This window comes from Astyanax mexicanus, chromosome 16 (assembly GCF_023375975.1).
Source record: "Astyanax mexicanus isolate ESR-SI-001 chromosome 16, AstMex3_surface, whole genome shotgun sequence".
NCBI lineage: Eukaryota > Metazoa > Chordata > Actinopteri > Characiformes > Acestrorhamphidae > Astyanax > Astyanax mexicanus.
In genome coordinates this window covers 7,828,541-7,849,278 of record NC_064423.1, presented here as the reverse complement: position 1 = coordinate 7,849,278, position 20,738 = coordinate 7,828,541, and the positions used below count along the sequence as shown (strand labels likewise).

Sequence of the window (20,738 nt, the reverse complement as noted above, 5' to 3'; positions counted from 1 at the left end):
CTTATCTAAACTCCCTATATTATTTATACAAACACAAATGTCAGATTGGATCAATATTAACTGATCAGATCAGCATCAGATACTGAGATACTGTGATCAGATGTGATTGGTCTCGGCTCTTACTCTGCAGTAAAAGACTCGAACCGACCAGAGAGCAAAATAACCTGATGGGGAGTAGAATTATAATGTTATACTTGCATTAATTTCATTTAATTCAGTTTAATCTGTATATTTATCACAACCAAAACCATAAACACACCCCATCAAAAACAGCAGTGACTCTGTCTGAGAGATAGCAGGTCCAGAAAGAGACGAGGAGAGAGACAGTAATCAGTGAGCGAGACGGAGAAGAAGGGATGAACTGAGAGAGAGAGAGAGAGAAAGAGAGAGAGAGAGAGACGGGGGAGGAGGAGGGAGGGAGTCGTGGAAGCGTTAATTACCCATCTGCTGGAACCACAGGTAAATCTACGCCTCAGTTAACCTCCCGCAACATTCAATTACCACTGTAGAGAAACCGGCTCCAGACATATGCCTTTAATTCACCAGACTTCCCCTTTAACTCACACACGCCTCAACCAGCCCTGAATACTGAACACCTGCTCACACACACACACACACACACAAACACACACCAACTCACACACATCAATTACACACACATACAAACTCTCACACACACACACACTGTCCTGCTCACACACACACACACACACACACACTGTCCTGTTCACCACATTACACAATGTCCTAAATACTGAACACCTGCTCACACTGTTCACTATTACATACTGTCCTGTTCACCATCACACACAGTCCTGAATACTGAACACACCAACTCACACACACACACACACTTTCCTGTTCACCATCACACACACTGTCCTGTTCACCATCACACACACTGTCCTGTTCACCATCACACACACTGTCCTGAATACTGAACGCTGTTTTACAATGTCCTGTTCACCATCACACACACACTGTCCAAGATCTTGCAGCAGCATTGATGATGGTAGAGTCTGATGGCTGCACAAAGCAGCTCTTCTCCATCCAGCACATCCCAAAGATTCTCAAAGAGGTTAAGATCTGGACTCTGTGGTGAATTCTCTCAATCCATGTGTGAAAATGATGATCTCATGCTCCCTGAATCACTCTTTCACAATTCCAGCCCCATGAATCCTGATACTGTTTATCTTGGAATATGTAAAAAAAAATAATCCATTGATAGAAGAATAATCTGGTCTATATTCAGTATATTCAGGTAAAGTCAGCTGACCTCATTCTTTCAGCACATACTGTTGCTGAACCTAGACCTGCAGACATGCTTCCTCCGATACATGTGAAGTCAGCCACTGCTTCTTTTCGAGCTGCTGCTGATGCAGCATTGCCGAGCAGCCAGAACGCTCAGAGAAAAACACAATGACTCGGTTCTGATACATCAGCTCACAGATGCCCTGTGCTGCAGACATCACCCTAGGAGTGATATGGGGAGAGAGCGCCATCTACCCACCCGGAGGAAGCAGGGTCAATGGTGCTCCCTCTGAGCGCCGGCAGCTTGATTTGCAGTTTGTTATATTCAGAACAGAACCTGTCTACAGAGTACAGAGATAGTTCTAAAATATGGGGGAGATTTGCGCTGATTGTGTAAAAGTTGGGATATCTGCAGTCAGGGATTTGTTTGGTTTTAAATGGTTTCAATGGTATTTATTGCTCCTGGTTTCCCTCTACTGTCAGAAAGAGGAATATGTGCTTTAAGCTTCTCTACAGACAACACACCTCACACACAAACCCACAGAAACACATTTACTCTTAGTAGAGTGACTCCCTTTCACTTTCAGTTATATACAGTCTAGTTGTCCATTGTTTCAGTTTATGTAATCATTTTTCAGCCTTTTATCCAGTCGTGTTGTTTGTAGTAGAGATATATTCAGTGTGGACCAGAGGAGGATGGGTTCCTCTCTCTCTGTGGGAGTTTATCCACTGTCACTACTGATTCACTCTAAAGCCTCAGACCTGAATCTTTATTAAGCTTGTTTTAAAGACACTCACTGTGAAAAGAGATGCTCACATACATATAAAATAAATGCTCCTAAGTAAATAAAGAAAATAAAAAAGACAAATCGACGCTTATCCAAACTAAAAACCAGGGATGTTATTACTTTTCTACATCTTTAATACAAAAAAAAATTAAGTAAATACATCAGTATCTTTGTCATAGACTGATTATTAGACAATGTATTGACTATACTGTAAAAGGAGCCAGCCCCCTTTAGTTACCTGTATTTTCAATAATGTTAGAATGTTTCTCCATTGCTTAACTCACACACTTCACTCAGTAACTCAACCCCACACACACTGTAACCCACACACTGTAACACACACACACTAACCACCATCCCGCTCTTACCTGTCCTGTAGCTCCCGGTGTTTCACTGCCTTCAGAAACAGTGTGTGAGTGAGAGCGAGTGAGCAGAGAGATGGAGAGAAATGTGGAGAGACATAAAGAGAGAGCGAGTGAGAGAGAGAGAGAGAGAGAGAGAGAGGGGGGGGGCTGTATAGACAGATGAAGCGAGAGCTGTAGTGAGAGAGAGTTAAACGGAAAGAGAAAGAGAAGGAACTGTAGAGAGTGAGAGAGTTAAAAAAGAAAAACGGTGAGAGAAAGAGAGCTGTAGTGAGAGTGTGTCTAATAGGGAGAGAGAGAGAGATGGTGCAAGAGAGGTGTGCAGAGACAGAAATAAGGTAAGAGAGCTGTATATACGATAGAGAGAAAGGGAGAGAGAAAGAGAGAGAGATGAAGAGAGACGTGCAGCTACAGCGAGAGAGATGTATAGAGAGATGAAGAGAGAACTGTAGCGAGAGAGTTAAATGGAGGAGATGGAAAAAGAGAGGGAACTGTGTAGAGATAGTTAAAGAGAAAGAAACATTGAGAGAACGAGAGCAACAGCGTGTCTAATAGGGAGTGAGAGACAGAGAGAGAGAGACAGAGAGAGAGTGAGAGAGTTAAAGATAAAAACGGTAAGAGAAAGAGAGCTGTAGTGAGAGTGAGAGCGTGTCTAATAGGGAGTGAGAGATAGAGAGAGGGAGCGAGAGAGGGGTATAGAAACAGAACTAAGGAAAGAGAGCTGTATAGAGAATAGAGAGAGAGAGATGAAGAGAGATGTGTAGCTACAGAGAGAAAGAGAGAGAGTTAAAAGGAGAGAGACGTGTAGCTACAGAGAAAGAGAGAGATGTATTGAGAGATGAAAAGAATTGTAGTGAGAGAGTTAAATGGAGAGAGATGGAGAAAGAGAGGGAACTGTAGAGAGTTAAAGAGAAAGAAACATGTGAGAGTACGAGAGCATGTCTAATAGGGAGTGAGAGACAGAGAGAGAGAGAGTTAAAGAGACAAACGGTGAGAGAAAGAGAGCTGTAGTGAGAGTGAGAGTGTGTCTAATAGGGAGTGAGAGATAGAGAGAGGGAGCGAGAGAGAGGTGTAAAGTATAGAGAATAGAGAGAGAGATGAAGAGAGACGTGTAGCTACAGAGAGAAAGAAAAAGATGGATAGAGAAATGAAAAGAGTTATAGTGAGAGAGTTAAATGGAGAGAGATGGAAAAAGAGGGAACTGTAGAGAGAGAGTTAAAGAGAAAGAAACATTGAGAGAACGAGAGCAACAGCGTGTCTAATAGGGAGTGAGAGATAGAGAGAGGGAGCGAGAGAGAGGTGTAAAGTATAGAGAATAGAGAGAGAGATGAAGAGAGACGTGTAGCTACAGAGAGAAAGAAAAAGATGGATAGAGAAATGAAAAGAGTTATAGTGAGAGAGTTAAATGGAGAGAGATGGAAAAAGAGGGAACTGTAGAGAGAGAGTTAAAGAGAAAGAAACATTGAGAGAACGAGAGCAACAGCGTGTCTAATAGGGAGTGAGAGACAGAGAGTGAGAGGGAGGGAGAGAGATGGATAAGGCAAATGAAGATCTGAGCACAGTGGGCAGGTAATTGAAGCGAGAGAATGTGTGTGTATGTGTGTGTGTGTGTGTCTGTGTGTGTCTCTCTCTATTTTCTCTATACAGCTCTCTCTTTCTCTCTCTCTCTGCAGTATGGTTATTAGTAATTTAGCTGTATTCAGTGGGTTCAGGGTGAAGGTTTAGGTAAATCTTTGATAAGTGTTAAATCTGCCTTTTCAGGAAATCTAAAACCTATTATATAATTCTTATCAGATTATTAGATTATTAGATTACATTCTTAATGATACAGTTCATGTCGACCTCCCTAATATTCCCTTACAGCTTAAAAAACAGCTTAAAAAAGAAGTTTAAAACGCCTAATCTTTTTCTTTAAAGAAAGATTGCATCTTAAAGGTATATGTCAGTATTTTAAACCTAATCTCTCTCTGTCTGTCTCCACCTAAATTAAGTGTATCCTACATACCCACAGATAGTCGCTATGTCATATTTTGAAAGGAACTCTCGCTCTTCCTTTCCTGGGTCAGTCCTGATGAGAGCCAGTTTCATCATTCCAACGTTTTTGATGGTCTTTGTGGTGACTGCACTTGAGGACACTTTCAAAGTTCATGAAAAGTTTCAAAATGACTGATCTTCATTTCTTCTTAGAAATTATTATTTAGTTGAGTAGTTGTTGCTTCTCATAACCTGGATTAGAACATTACTCATATATTCAATATTCACTGTATACCTGTAACTCTACCTCTTCACTATTTTACTTTAACTGATGCTCTCAAACACATTATTAAGAGACAAGAAATTCAAGTAATTAACTCTTGATGAGTTCAGCACAGCTGTTAACTGAAAGCCTGAATTCCAGGTGACTCTACCTCATAAAACTGACTGAGAAAATCCAGCAGAGGTGTTCAAAACTGATAATCTAAATCATGAGTTAAAGTAAAGTAGTGAAGAGGTACAGTTACAGGTATACAGTGAATAGTGAATATTTGAGTAATGTTCGAATCCAGGTTATGAGAAGCAACAACTACTCAACTAAATAAAGATAAAAAATACTTTAAGGGAAAATGAAGGTCAGTCAATCTGAAACATTTCAAGTTTCATCTTTTTCGAAAAAGTATCCTCAAGTGCTGTCACGTCCTGGCCTTGTCTCATGTGCCCCTCTGTGTCTCCTGTCTCAGTAATTTTCCACCATGTGTCTCATTTGTAGCTCCGCCCCTTCCCCAGGTATTTCCACTTCTCATCAGGAACGCCCCAGGAAAGTAAGAGCGAGAGTTTTCCTCTGTTGTACAGAATAAGTTCCTCAGAGTTTCCAGCTTCAGAAACCACAAATTAACAAACAGCTCCCCAGAGCATCTAAATACTTTACAGAGTATTGATTTGGTTTGTTTAACACTGTTTTTAAGTTACTACATGATTCCTTATGTGTTCCTTCATAGTCTGATAGATTACTTCACTATTCATTTACTATGTAGGAAAAAAAAAAAAAACTAAAATAATATATAATATATATAATTTCACACAGCAATTTATTTACATTAACTTGTACTAAAAGTGCACTTTCCAGGTATTGGACATATGATTTCTTCTTTTTATACCTTTTTACATTGAGAGGTTGAATTTGATCAACACTACTGCTGATTAAACTTAATGATAAATTGGAGAATAATGTGAATTTGGCCGCTGGTGATTTTCCCGGTTTATAAAGAGTTACGAGCGGGCGGGCGGTCTGCACCTGTGGGCGCCGCCGGCTGCACATGAACCTGTGTGAGCAGGTAAAGGGCTGGTCAGGGCGGGTCCTGTCCATTTATCTCCAGTCTAAAAGTATTTGATGATGAATTATCATCACGGTTTGCAACAATAGATAATACGGTCTCATCCCTCCAAAAGCAGCGCTGACCTTGAAGTGAACAAAGGCGGCGTGCGCCTCCTTTTTATTTGACATTATCTTTTCATTTCACTTCAGCACCCCCAGGCCAGACTGTAATTTGCCTATTTTATGTGGTCATGAATATTAATTAGGAGGCCAGACATTTCTGTCACTCACCTGCAGGACGTGATGCACAACTCTGCATGGATTACGGTGAAAAACAGGAACGATGCTGAAGCCTGTAGAGATCAGCGCGGGGTGATCAACTTCAGCTAAACAGCATCACAGGAGCAGCAGCAGGGCTGCACAATATATATATATATATCAATTTATATATCAATTTAGCAACATCATCACAGTATGCACAGGTACAACAGTCACATCACAGGATGAAGCAGGCAAAAAACTAATAAATCATACCTGTCAGGACTTGCTTTGGTCAAAAGAAAGCTTTCCAGCATTTTTTAAATCCCAATATATAGTATAATGCTGAAAAACAAAATGCCACAAGCTCAGTTTTCTCCCGTTATGTAAAAATCTAATCAAATACGTACATTTCCCCAATCATTTTATCAACAGTTTTTATTAATGTTTCTATTTTTATGTTCTGTCTTTCCCCCAGTCTGTTTATTTTTATGACCCTGTTTTGTTGTTGTTTTGTTTCCACCTCTAGCCCCGCCCTGTCATCAGTCACCTTTCACCTGTGGTAGTTTGTTATCTTGTTATCTTCCCTCTGTGTTCCCAGTCTTTTAGTGTATATAGAAACCATTTATTTCAGTGATCCTTGTCTGCTCTTTTGTGTGCATTGTTTAGATGGTGGTTTCAGATTTTTAAATGTTTGACATTTCCTTGCCTGGTCACAGCTGTTTCTTCTTTCCTAAATCTCTTTAACCCAAGCTACAATACATCCAAGTTCAGTGATGGTATAGTTACTTTGAAAAAGTAATCTGATTACTGATTACTCCTTTAAAAAGTAACTTAGTTACTTTATGGATTACTTGATTTTAAAAGTAACTAAGTTACTTTACAAGTTACTTTATTAGTTACTTTCAGCAGCTGCAGACACCACCTCCCGCCGCCTTAACATAAAAATTATAACCAGTTTTACCAATACTCCCTTTATTGGAAAAAGCATTTTTAACAGCAACAATGTATCTCTAGACATTTAAAGTTGAACTATTTATTTTTATAAAATTAAAAGACCATTTCTCTTGAATTAACTTAACATAAATACTTTTTTTTATAAAAAATAAAATATGGTCTTTCTTGATTTCACTTAACATAAATACTTGTTTTTATAAAAAAAAATATAAAATAAAGAAAGTCTTTCTTGACCTGACATATTTAACACTGTAAAACTGAATATTGAACCTGTTGTTCTCTGCAGGGCAGCAAGGAGTGGTTTGATAAAACAGAACCGTGTATATGGTCGAGGCCAGGGATCACATATATGCAGACTGCGGTCCGGGTCCGGACCCAGACGTTGTCCAATGCGGACCCATAACCGATAAACTACTGAGAAGGATTTAATTTTGACAGTGTTCATTTAAAGCGTCAGAACTATTCTTGCCTTTAAGGTATACGCACTCTGCGGCATGGGAAACTCACAGACCAATCACGTGTGGTGTAAAATCTTCAAACGCTCTCCTCTGCCAATCAGATCTGTGCAGACCGCTGCCCTGGCTAGTGAATTGGGACGTGGCCGGGAAAACCCGCCTTTATAAAGAGATAGGGAGCCCGAGAACTGGCGGAAAAACGATAATGGGCGGAAACTCAAAACACGCCGAGCGCGAGAGAGAGAGACAGGGGAGAAAGCGAGACGCGTGTGATTGGGGGAGAGCGGAGGGGGATGGGGAAGGGAACGCGGTGTGTGTGTGTGTGTGAGGTGGAGAGAGAGAGAGAGAGAGAGAGCGAGAGTAACGCACAGTGACTTGGATAAGTAACTTTAATCTGATTACTGCATTGGAAATAGTAACGCGTTAGATTACTCGTTACTGAAAAAAGAGTCAGATTAGAGTAACGCGTTACTAACATCACTGCTTGGGACCCTGTGTCAGCGTGAGGCTGCCGTAAAAAATGCCTTTTTAATTTATTTAGACAGCAGTCATATTCATATTGTTCTACCCAGCTACTGATGCATCTGTAACTCTTTACAATCAGGGTAAAAAATAACAGTACTTACGACTGTAATAAACATTAAGTGGTAAATATTATTTAACATTTCTAAATTGTAATGCTTAAGAATGTTGTAAATAAAGATGAATTGCGATATCAGTTTTAACATTTTGTAGGAATTAATATCTTAACTAGTGTCATAATAATAATTAGTTGAGGCATTCTAACATAAGTATGGTTAAACAATGTAAATTAATTGTAAAGTGCTACTGATGCATCTGAGGCCAAATATCTTAAAGCAGGATTCCTCTACTGTAATTGTATATTTTGGTTTGTGGTAGACAGATTTACCTCAAACCAAAAGGATAGGTATGTGGTTTTAGCAGGTGTCCATTTCTGTCATAATCAAGTGATCACCATGAATTTATTTTGAAAATTACATTTTTTGTAGCTTGTATTTTTTTCCTTTTCAAATTTCATATTGTTTTTACAGACCATTTTTACTGAAAGATGTTACTGATCTCTATGTATCACATGCAGAGGGGGAACAAAAAAAAAGTTTTAGATTTGATTTGCTCACTTGGCATTTTTTGAAAGGCAAAATAATGTAGTAATATGCTCAAAATCATGTAACTTAAATATATAATTATATTAAATTATGGTCCTCCAACCTCTGTGGAGTTGTGGGTGCTAATTTGTAATTTGAACAAGTATTTCTAATAAAACAGATGTTTTATTAATGTATAATTTATGTTATTGGATGAATAAAGGGATGCTGCAGTGTCTCATGGAACCTGGTAAGACAAGCAGACTGTAAGAACTGTGATTTTTTTTCTCTGTTTTTCTAGTGTGTATGCTGACCTCGGACAGTACTTCTGAAATGCTAATGCTTATCTTTTGGAATTTGATTCCTTTGATTCTTATTTTTTAAAGCATCAGAAAGTTATCAGTATATTTCTGTATGCAGGGCTTAATTTTGCACATGTAAATCCCAAAGCTTTAATCGTTTTAAAAGTGGTATATAGATATTTCTCAGAGTTGCACAGACAATTGTAGGCAGACCACCAGTCACAATAAATTTGAATGAATAACCTTCAATAATAAATTACTGGCCAATACATTGAGGTAACACTTCATGATCAGCCTCAAACCTACTATCCCATGACTTGTAGAAGTAATGTCAGTGTAATTCCTAAGTGGTCAAACATCACATAGAGGCGAGTTGTTGAAAATTACACTTTGGTTTTAAGTATAACAAAAAGGTGTAACAACACTGAGAGCCTTTGTATATTACCAGATACATTATTTATATAAATTCAATTAAAGGAACAACTTTCACTGAAATACAAAACTGAAATTGTCCTTGGAGCTGACATGACCTTATCAACCTTATCATATTTGGGAATATGAGACACATGGGATAATCAGCTTTTAACTTCAGAACATCTCTGTTCATTACATTAATAATAAATCAATAATTTCTGATTTATTCTTTCAGTGTTTAGTCGAAGTGTTAAAAAGTGGTTGAATGTGGGCATCAAATCCACATTTAATAAAATATTAAAATTATTTTTTTTCCATAAACACATTTCAAGAAACTTAGCGATAGTGTGATCAAACAAACAGACAAAAGTGATAGCAATAAAAAAACATTTATTGACAAAGTTAAGAAACAAACAAAATTAAGAACAGTTAAAAAAAAAAAGTGTCCAAACCTCTTTTGAGTAAGCACAAAGGAGACAGCGGCAAAGAAAATTCTCTCAGAAAGAGAGATAGAAACCTTGAGAGGAACCCATACTCCTTGGGTCAATACACAAATTAAAAATGTAAAAATCTGAAAAAGACAAAGAGCATAAACATTAAATGAAACAAAAATACATACAATGCAAATATAAAATCCCGTATAAAGACATACAATTAATAAACCCGCCTTTAATTTTATAAAAAAATGAGTAAAAAATAATGTATAATTAAGTACAGAAAGATTAATAGTAAAATAGTAAAAGGTAAGTACAATATTAATTGATTAAAGCACTAAAAGACAAACGTTAAAATGTTTTTAATGAATGTAAGCCCAAAATAAGACTAAAACACCAATACAATAACCATTAATAAAGCAAGTAACTAAGCAATAAAAGAAATATATACAAAAAGTGTATGGATTAAAACACTAACAGTATACTACATAAAGATAAATACAGTTAAGTAATTAATAAACATCAAAAGATAAACAATATCAAGATAAAAGGATTAAAGCCTTAAGTACATGAACACAAATACAAAACAGGAAGCAATTAAAAGCATACAATACACAAAACGATTAAAACATTTATATAGTTAAAGAAAATCATTACCTTTTTAAAAGTATGGAATCAATAGCTTTATTAATACCTGCTATTTTCCTTAGGTGTGTTTTATAAAAAAAACCCTCTAAACTAGAGTATAGAGCTGGGCGATATGGCCGAAAAAAAATCCAATTTTCGATTTAAATCGATTTTTTCCCCGTACTAAAAATCAAACTAAAGATGATAAAGAAATGGTTAAAAACTAGTTCTTATTTAATTTGTTTTCACTTAAAATGTTCCATTTGTGGTTAAAGTGCAACCAGAAACAAGCAAAAAAAACTATTGTAAACAGTGAGAACATCTAGTGACTTTTAGAAAGCTTTCTCCAACATAGTTTAGGTACTGACACAATGCACCCTCAAACTTAAAAAATAAATAAATAAATAAACGCACCCTTAAAAACAAATAGAAATAAATAAAATGGTGCCCTTTTTTGATAAAACTTACAAAGTAGACAATAGAAAACAAGTACAATTTATATGCTCTTAAGTAAATATTTTCCCTATTGGGCTAGAATTGCAAAACAAAGCATTTAAATAAGTGCCAGTGTTCTATAAAATGAGATCTTTTCTCATGAATATGCAAAACATCTTAACTTGTAGTGCATACAAAACCTGGTACACGGTTGGAAGATGTGCCAGGGCCAGTTCCTTGTTTAACGTTGAATGGTGAACTGGTGCTGCTGCTGCGTTCATTCCTATGGTAGCAGCACTTCTCCCACTCCGCTACATGGTTCTGTTTAAGGTATAGTGATAAATTGGTTCACCTTACAGCGAGGACCTGTTTGGTCTAAGTCCGACGCCGCAAAACCGAACCAACTCCAGATCACGGAGCCAGTTGCTCTTAAGCTCCGCCGTCTTGTGTTTTGTGTATGTGTGTGTGCGTGTGTGTTTGTGCGTGCAAGGGAGGGAGGGAGGGAGTGAGGGAGGGGTGGGGGTGCGCGCGCTGGAGGGAGGGAGGTATGGAGGGAGCTAGCTAAGCTCACTCTGTGCCCACAGAGGAGCGTCTGTGGTGAAAAAGAAAACTCAGAGAAAATCGATTTTCATAAAAACACATTGTCCTTAACTATAAATTCGAATTTGTCGATAAAATCGATTAATCGCCCAGCTCTACTAGAGAACTCTCTAAACTAGAGATTGAAAATATAGATTTTTTAAAATTATTATTATTATTGTTTTATATGGTACTTGACTGAGGTGTGCCTGATGTGGTGGCTGTGTCGTGGTGTATACTTAGCCAGGGGTCATAGAGCAGATGGTGTAGAGATGATCTGAGACTTCTTTGAGGTGATCTCCGTGCTGGTGTTGAAGGGGCACCTCTCACACACAGCAGGATGATTCCTATCTGCAACACTGTGGAGGATTTGGCCTCATGGGTAAACCACTCATGAGGAAGGTCCTGAAAAGTAAATTGGACAGAGTGACTGAGCGTTAAGGAATGTTTTTGACCTGAATCTCTATTCAGTAATGGTAGCTTCTACGCAGACAGTTCTCTGCCTGTAGTGTTCACTGAAAACCCATACCAGAAGAACAGAAGATGAAGGCGTGGTTCCTAACTGTACATCTGAACCAGGATGTTCTATGGCTTGAGGTCACAGTGCAGAACCCCTCTGGCATGGACCTCAATCACGCCTTCAACTAGCTGCCTTAGAAGTACCTGCAGAGTACACAGAGCACATTCAGGTAAAGTTAAATTGGCTGAAATTTATCCCAACATTTGCAATACTTGTGATTGTCGGCACGCTGCCACGTTCAATAAAAAAAAATATATATAAGTACCTACAGAGTGTAAGAAACAGACAGAAGGAAATTACAGTCGCTATAGAACAGGCTAACAGTTATTCAGTGGGTAGCTGCTACATTAAGGGTGAAGAGAGAAGAGTGTTCAGGTACCTAACGATTTTCCAATGATTTCACAGTTGCAGTTGAGTTGCGGTCGTGTCATCTCAATCGTTAAGTGTCCACTTAACGATTGAGATGACACGACCGCAACTCAACTGCAGCTCGACTCTAGCCAGACTCTCGTGATTTTATCCTGACTCTGGAAATTTGTCTGCAACTGTGAAATCATTGGAAAATCGTTAGGTTAGGAAAATCGTTGGTTACGATTGAAAGTTTTAGTCAGTCGGGTTTGGGTACTGGCGCTCCGATAAAATCAACTGGGTTTGTTTTTTATTTATTAGCAGTGTGAGCAGCAGCTGTAAGATCGAAAGAGCGTATTACACCTCTCTGTTTGGAAATATTTTAAAGTGGACTGCAAAGGCAGGATTTTACAAGATGGGAAGGAAAAAAAATGCACATTCAACAACAAACATGATTTACCACCTGAGAAACAATAAGCACCCAGCACAATCCTCCCAGTACACTGCAGACACTCAGTACAATTAGCAACAGCACTGCCAACACATTTCTCTGTGCGTGTTTCCGTCCCTTAATTAGTTCCCCCGGTAAGTCAGTAATAAGAACAAATAGAGTAATAATATTAAGCTATTAATGTATTAACATATATATTCATCATCTTACATTTTTAAACTATTATTTTTTAAGCTAACTTTTGTAAAATGCATATTTACAGTTTTTTTAAGCCAAGCTGCCTCAGCGTACTCTGAGAATTATAACGATGTTTCTGTCTAATATTTTATTTTATATACAGTTTTTAGTTTTGATTTAGGTATGTTCTTAAATCATTGTTTCAATAATAATTAACTTATTAATAAAAACATAAGGGACAACTTGGATGTGTTCCTTTTTTTTTCCATTGCAAAAAAATATTGGATTAAGAAAAATAAATGACTGACTCAGAGGCTAAAAATGTGATTGGGACTTACCGCTCTGCACTACCATCTCAACATCCTGGGACCCTCCACTGCTGCTGATCTTCCTCTTTTGGGTGGGGATGGAGAAGGTGGAGTGGCCAGTGCTTCAGCTGGAGCTCCAGGACACTGAGGATGTTGTGTCTTTTGGAACTGGGCCTGATTTTACAGAACAGAAACAAAACAGTTCATGGTAGCTGTATCAATTTATCCAATAAAGTAGATCTACAGGTCTTACTTTATATAAATAAAACTAACCGACATAAAATAGAATGAATAAAATATATATTTTTTAAAACACACAGGCCTGCATGAAAATGTTCAGGACATCCAGAATGGCAAGTATTTAAAAACACGGTCCAGTGTTAATTTTTAGTAACATGTTTAAAGTCTATACTATCTAAGACAGTGAGACAAATACAGCAACTTTTCTTAAATTACACTCTTCTACTGCAGCACAGACGTACACTCCCTCCTTAAAAAAATGCTCAAAACCAGAAAAAAAACAAACAAACACACCCTGGGAGGTTAGCTCTTTAAATAGCTTTTGACCAGCATAGGTAATGTTTATTTCTGGATGATCAGCTGGACTCAGCAGGGCCAACATTAGTAGCCTAGTCTTTTAAAAGTAATTAACTCATTTTTTAAAACCCATAAAGTCATGTAACAGCTGTGTTTATTTGTTTTTTAAAGTCACTGGTTAGCTGCGGGTGTAACTTCACAGACCGCGATCTCAGTTCACAATTATGCAGCCACACATCTTATAAAATCTCCTGCTCCTAACCAAATATCCAGCACAACAAACCCAGCTTTAAACCCAAACCATCGCTGTATAAACAGAGACAGAGGAGAAGTTTTCTTTCAGTGTTTTCTGACAGAAACTGTGAGGATTCAAAAAAAAGACAAGAGTGTGTTTACTAATCCGTTACTCGCTCGTGATGAAGTTAACGCTAACTTGCACGTACAGTGGATTCACGCGGTTAGTTAATAGTATGCAAAATGCAGTGAATGCTGCTGTTTGGGGTCAAAATAAACTAAACACCTTAGCTAATAATCATGGACTGCACAAAACTAAGCCGGAGACACAACAAACGCTAGCTCTGTAAGTTAGTTGTCTAAAGGAGTTACGTTAAGTGCATAAACTGCCTGCACAGATCAGAACATAACAGCAGCTTACCTTTTCATGTTAAATCCACGACGAAAGCATTATTTTCTCATATCTTTATAAAATCCAGTTGCAGCGTCACCTGCTCGTTCAGAAACAAAACAAACACCCAGCGCCGTTTAAGAGCTGATTCACGACCTTCTCTCCCACCACAGGGTGTGTTTTTCTCAATCAGCAGCAGCTTTTAAACCACGCTGTAGTTCAGTAATAAGATCGCGTTTCACCGAGAGCTGAAACAGCCAGTTAGCTAACGGTAGTTTAAATACCTAACAGGCCTGAGAGCTCCTCTCGGTACTCCGGTCTATTCCGGCAGGGTTTTTGTAGATATTTAACTTCTGAATCTTATTAATACTGAATTAAAGTATGGTAATCTGGCTAATGTTAAAAAGTCAACTATCTTTTTACCAAAACACTGCGGGTGTAACTTCACAGACCGCGATCTCAGTTCACAATTATGCAGCCACACATCTTATAAAATCTCCTGCTCCTAACCAAATATCCAGCACAACAAACCCAGCTTTAAACCCAAACCATCGCTGTATAAACGATGATTATTATACCTAATTTTAGCGGTGTGTTCCCACAAGACGAAAAAAAAAAAAAAAATAATAATAATAAAAAAAGACGGGGGGGCCGACTGCGCATGCGCGAATATAAGCGGCCGACTGCGCATGCGCTAATATTTGGCTTATATTCGCGCATGCGCAGTCGGCCGCTAAATTTGGCGCATGCGCAGTCGGCCGCTAATATTCGCGCATGCGCAGTCGGCCGCTAAATTTGGCGCATGCGCAGTCGGCCGCTAATATTCGCGCATGCGCAGTCGGCCGCTAAATTTGGCGCATGCGCAGTCGGCCGCTAAATTTGACGCATGCGCAGTGGGCCGCTAAATTTGGCGCATGCGCAGTCGGCCGCTAAATTTGGCGCATGCGCAGTCGGCCGCTAAATTTGGCGCACGCGCAGACGGCCCGCCTTTTTTTATTTATTTATTTTTCGTCTTGTGGGAACACACCGCTAAAATTAGGTATAAATTAACTAAAAGTGTTTTGGTAAAAAGCTAGTTGATTTTCTAACATTAGCCAGATTACCATACTTTAATTCAGTATTAATAAGATTCAGAAATTAAATAACTACAAAAACCCTTCCGAATTAGACCAGAGTACCGAGAGGAGCTCTCAGGCCTGTTAGGTATTTTAACTACCGTTAGCTAACTGGCTGTTTCAGCTCTCGGTGAAACGCGATCTTATTACTGAACTACAGCGTGGTTTAAAAGCTGCTGCTGATTGAGAAAAACACACCCTGTGCTGGGAGAGAAGGTCGTGAATCAGCTGTTACACGGCGCTGGGTGTTTGTTTTGTTTCTGAACGAGCAGGTGCTGCTGCAGGTAATCGAGCTAACTGTAGCTAATTAGCTTAACGTTAGCCGGTTGAGCTAACTGTAGCTAATTAGCTTAGCCAGCCATGCTCCACTCGCTAGCTCGCTAACGTTAGCTATCTTACAGCGTTATTCGCCATAAACATGCTTTAAATAGTCTTTAAATAGTGGTAAGACTATTTAAAGCGTGTTAACGTCGAATAACGCTGTAAGATAGCTAACGTTAGCGAGCTAGCGAGTGGAGGAATGCTGGCTAAGTTAATTAGCTACAGTTAGCTCGATTACCTGCAGCAGCACCTGCTCGTTCAGAAACAAAACATAAGTATCATAATAAGACCGCGCTTCACCGAGAGCTGAAAACAGTCAGCTAACTAAATTACTCACCGGGACTTACAGAGCTCCGCCGCGCTGCTCTAATCTAATCCGGCAGGGTAATAATCACTATCGGTGCTGAAGGCCCGCTGGAGGCCCGCTAGTGCCGCTGTTTTAAGACTGAGGGGCTTTAAATGAAAACAGAGTAAATGGGAAACACAATAAAGAGCAGCGCAGCGGACCTTCAGCACCAGAGTGAAGAAATACTGGATTATTTGACCCAATATTAATAACTGTTCCCCATAAAACACAGCGAGGCTTTGGACTCCTGCAGTCCCCATGCAGCTCCCGGAGAAAAGGACGTCTTTGTTGTGGCTACTGATTCAGTGGAGTGGAGCCACGACCATTCAAAACTAGGTTCGGGGTTTTTTTGTTGCCCGAAAGGTTTTTAATTTGTGTGTTTTAATATATTCATTATATGTTATATTGTATTAAAACGTGAGATATAAACGTAAATAATCATAATTTAATAGGAACGGTGAAATATATTATTTTAATTATATTAAATATCATGCCTCGAAATCTCAGATCTCCCCCTCTTTTCCAGTGACTTTGGTTTCTTCCAAAAGTCTGTTGATGAGAGGGCGGGCGGAGCTGGACTGGAGAAAGAGGGCCGGCGTTCTGTCGAATTCTGCTACCTTGTCGAACCGTGCTGCCCCAATGAATATTTAACTGTAAAAATACAAAAGAAGCACTATTTTAGGGCATGTACCCAGTGATATTCCAGTAGATGTACGTTATTAGATTTGGAGTGCATAATTCATTGTACCATGGCAAAGTTATAGTAAATATAGCTCATTACAAACTGCTTTTGTATTTATTTATGATAATAAGTGTAATTTTTAGTTTCCATTCACACTTCTGTGCAATGATAGTGCGTCCAGGTTGTTTAATGCACATAACGCCCCCTAAACCAGATTAATTATACATAAAACACGAGAAAGAATTAAATTGTGTAGGTCGGCGCATGCGCAGTACCTTTGGGAAGCATGTATCGATGGGTAGCAAAATTCGACAGAACACCGGACTAAAAAAACTGTTTTTAACACACCTTGGGTTTGGGCTGTATTCACTCAGTCGCAGTTAAATAAACTCACTGGCCATTTAGGAATCACTTAGACCAGAATTATAATAGAATAAACAATAAAATAATAAAATGTTATATAAAATCTAAAAAAAAAAATCACCCGTGTCAGTGGCTGTCTTTACACTACAAGCCTCAAGTGTTTTTTTATTTTATATAAATTAACCTTTTTGTCAAACAGCACACATGCTCTCAATATTTTTTTGGCTGCTCTGCCAATGCTGACTGATAATGACAGCACTAAGGGCATGAATACTGGCAAACAGATGCATGAAATCCACAAATAAAGAAATATGAAATTTGCAGTGGCCTTTTTTATGCCCAATCAGTTTGAAGACTGAGAACATATGTCTGCACTCCCCTCCAAAGGAATTGGGCGGAAAAAGCATTATTAAAAGATGAATAATGAAGACTGGAAATTGGAAATCAGTTAATTACAACTTTGTCAGTGTGTCCAGGCCCGGAGTGGCTAATCGGGAGATTCGTGAGGATTCCCGATGGGCCGGCTGTGTCTGCTGAAGTGTCTTATTGTGTACCTTGGGGAAGATGTGGGCAGTTATTAAGGAGTATATCTATGCTGGTGTTTTACCGGAGTCAAGCTATCCGCGCGTATACGCGCGATTTTACGGTAAACAGACGCGCAGGAGGAGAGCACGCTAAAAAACACAGAGAGAGACAGACACGTTTCAGTCGGTTATATTAATTCAGACATACATTAAGCCCAGAAACGAGAAGAAAACGGATTAAAATAACTCACCTCACTGTAGATTTAGTGCAGTACATTATCTATTTGATATAATACCATAACAATCCCATCGGTTTTTAAGAGAGAGAGAGAGAGTTTTATATTAATATTACTTTTTCAATCCATGCTTCAAATTAAATTTCTCATGAGTTTCCCAAAAGGCCAAAACAGATCCAGTACCTCTTAAAAGAGTCCATCCTAGACTATTACCTCTGCAAATTTGGGTAAATTGCACTGTATTGTTTATTTTATATTCATTTGTTTTATTTTTTTATTCATGTTTAAAATTAAATTTCTCATGATTTTCCCATAATGCCAAAACAGTTCCAATACAATTTGAAAGAGTAAAACATAGGCTATGACCCCTGCAAGTTTGGGCAAATTTCACTGTATTGTTTATTTTATATTAATTTAATAATTTTTTATTCAGGCTTAAAATTAAATTTCTCATGATTTTCCCATAAGGCCAAAACAGTTCCACTACCATTTGAAAGAGTCTGTCCAAGGCTATGACTCCTGCACGTTTGGGCAAATTTCACTGTGTTGTTTATTTTATATATATATATATATATATATATATATATATATATATATATATATATATATATATATATATATATATATATATATATTTTTTTTTTTTTTTTATTCATGTTTAAAATTAAATTACTCATGATTTTCCCATAATGCCAAAACAGGTCCATGACCATTTGAAAGAGTACAACATAGGCTATGACTCCTGCAAGTTTGGGCAAATTTCACTGTATTGTTTATTTTGTATCAATTTTTTTATTTTTTATTCATGCTTAAAATTAAATTTCTCATGATTTTCCCATAATGCCAAAACAGTTCCACTACCATTTGAAAGAGTATTTTCTAGCCTATGACTCCTGCAAGTTTGGGCAAATTTCACTGTATTGTTTGATTTATATAATTTGTTTTTTATTATTCATGCTTAAAATTAAATTTCTCATGATTTTCCCATAATGCCAAAACAGGTCCACTACCATTTGAAAGAGTAAAACATAGGCTATGACCCCTGCAAGTTTGGGCAAATTTCACTGTATTGTTTATTTTATATTAATTTAATAATTTTTTATTCAGGCTTAAAATTAAATTTCTCATGATTTTCCCATAAGGCCAAAACAGTTCCACTACCATTTGAAAGAGTCTGTCCAAGGCTATGACTCCTGCACGTTTGGGCAAATTTCACTGTATTGTTTATTTTATATATATATATATATATATATATATATATATATATATATATATATATATATATATATATATATATTTTATTCATGTTTAAAATTAAATTACTCATGATTTTCCCATAATGCCAAAACAGGTCCATGACCATTTGAAAGAGTACAACATAGGCTATGACTCCTGCAAGTTTGGGCAAATTTCACTGTATTGTTTATTTTGTATCAATTTTTTTATTTTTTATTCATGCTTAAAATTAAATTTCTCATGATTTTCCCATAATGCCAAAACAGTTCCACTACCATTTGAAAGAGTATTTTCTAGCCTATGACTCCTGCAAGTTTGGGCAAATTTCACTGTATTGTTTGATTTATATAATTTGTTTTTTATTATTCATGCTTAAAATTAAATTTCTCATGATTTTCCCATAATGCCAAAACAGGTCCACTACCATTTGAAAGAGTCTGTCCTAGGCTATGACCACTGAAAGTTTGGGTAGATTTTACTGTATTGTTTATTTTATATTATTATTATTTTTTTAATCCATGCTTTAAATGAAAATTCTCATGATTTTCCAATAATGCCAAAACAAATAAAACAAAAAGGTCCACTTAACTGTTCCACCATTAAACTGCTCAGCATATTTCTAAACAGTCTAGTCTAGAAATCACCTGTTAAATACACCTGTGCTAGAAACAGGGGGTGTGAGTTTAAAACCATCACCTTAAATCCAATACCTCAAGTGCAAGGGGCTATCTATAGTGAAACCTGCAGAAATACGCAGTGCTGATAGCCTGAGGAACTGATAGGACTGCCTCACAGTGGCCCTGTGATGGCTTATTGGAGAATGAATTTACATCTGATACTAGCAAGTATTAAAAATAAACAAAACAGTGAAATTTGCCCAAACCTGCAGAGGTGATAGCCTAGGACAGATTCTTTCAAATGGTACTGGACCTGTTTTCAAGGATTCAAGGAGATTTTACTGTCATTCGTATCACATGTGGTTCATGAGGTGGAACGAAATTGTGATCTCACGATTCAGTTTACACCCAAGAGCTGTTGTTAAAATAGATATATAAATAAAGTAAGACAACAAAATAAAATAATACAATAAAAATAGAATATAACAAAATGAAGATAAGATAAAATAAACAAAACAGTACAACTTGTCATAGCCTAGGACAGACTCTTTCAAACGGTCATGGATCTGTTTTGGCATTATGGGAAAATCATGAAAAAAAAAATATTTTAAGCATAAAAAAAAAAAATAAAATTATTATAAAATAATCAATACAGTAAAATTTGCCCAAACTTGCAGAGGTGATAGCCTATGTTGTACTCTTTCAAATGGTCATCGACCTGTTTTGGCATTATGGGAAAATCATGAGAAATTTAATTTTAAGCATGAGTAAAAAAAAATAAAAAATTAATATAAAATAAACAATACAGTGAAATTTGCCCAAACTTACAGGAGTCATAGTCTAGGACAGACTCTTTCAAATGGTCATGGACCTGTTTTGGCATTATAGGAAAATCATGAGAAATTTAATTTTAAGCATGAAATTTGCCCAAACTTGCAGAGGTGATAGCCTAGGACAGACTCTTTCAAATGGTAGTGGACCTGTTTTGGCATTATGGGACAATCATGAGAAATTTAATTTTAAACATGAATAAAAAAAAAACAATTAATATAAAATAAACAATACAGTGAAA

The 20,738-nt window shown here is 37.4% G+C and overlaps 1 protein-coding gene and 1 long non-coding RNA gene across 5 annotated transcripts in view; both read right to left on the bottom strand.

Moving 5' to 3' along the window:
• thsd7bb (thrombospondin, type I, domain containing 7Bb) overlaps positions 1-2,674 on the bottom strand; it is a 96,669-nt gene extending 93,995 nt beyond the window's left edge. The window contains 1 exon segment of the mRNA XM_049465647.1: positions 2,408-2,674. The gene's annotated coding sequence lies outside the window, so the exon portion shown is untranslated.
• A 6,881-nt stretch (positions 2,675-9,555) lies between these two features.
• On the bottom strand, positions 9,556-16,317 carry LOC125782216 (uncharacterized). Of its 4 annotated transcripts, XR_007424824.1 has the most exons (5): positions 16,000-16,317; positions 14,257-14,326; positions 13,095-13,238; positions 11,790-11,923; positions 9,556-11,665 (listed from the first exon to the last, which is right to left on the bottom strand). It is a non-coding gene; the product is annotated as an uncharacterized LOC125782216 (long non-coding RNA). The 4 variants fall into 4 exon arrangements; XR_007424823.1 differs by lacking the exon at positions 14,257-14,326 and having other exon boundaries at positions 16,000-16,312; XR_007424822.1 differs by lacking the exon at positions 16,000-16,317 and having other exon boundaries at positions 14,257-14,523.
• Between the last annotated feature and the right edge of the window lie 4,421 nt (positions 16,318-20,738).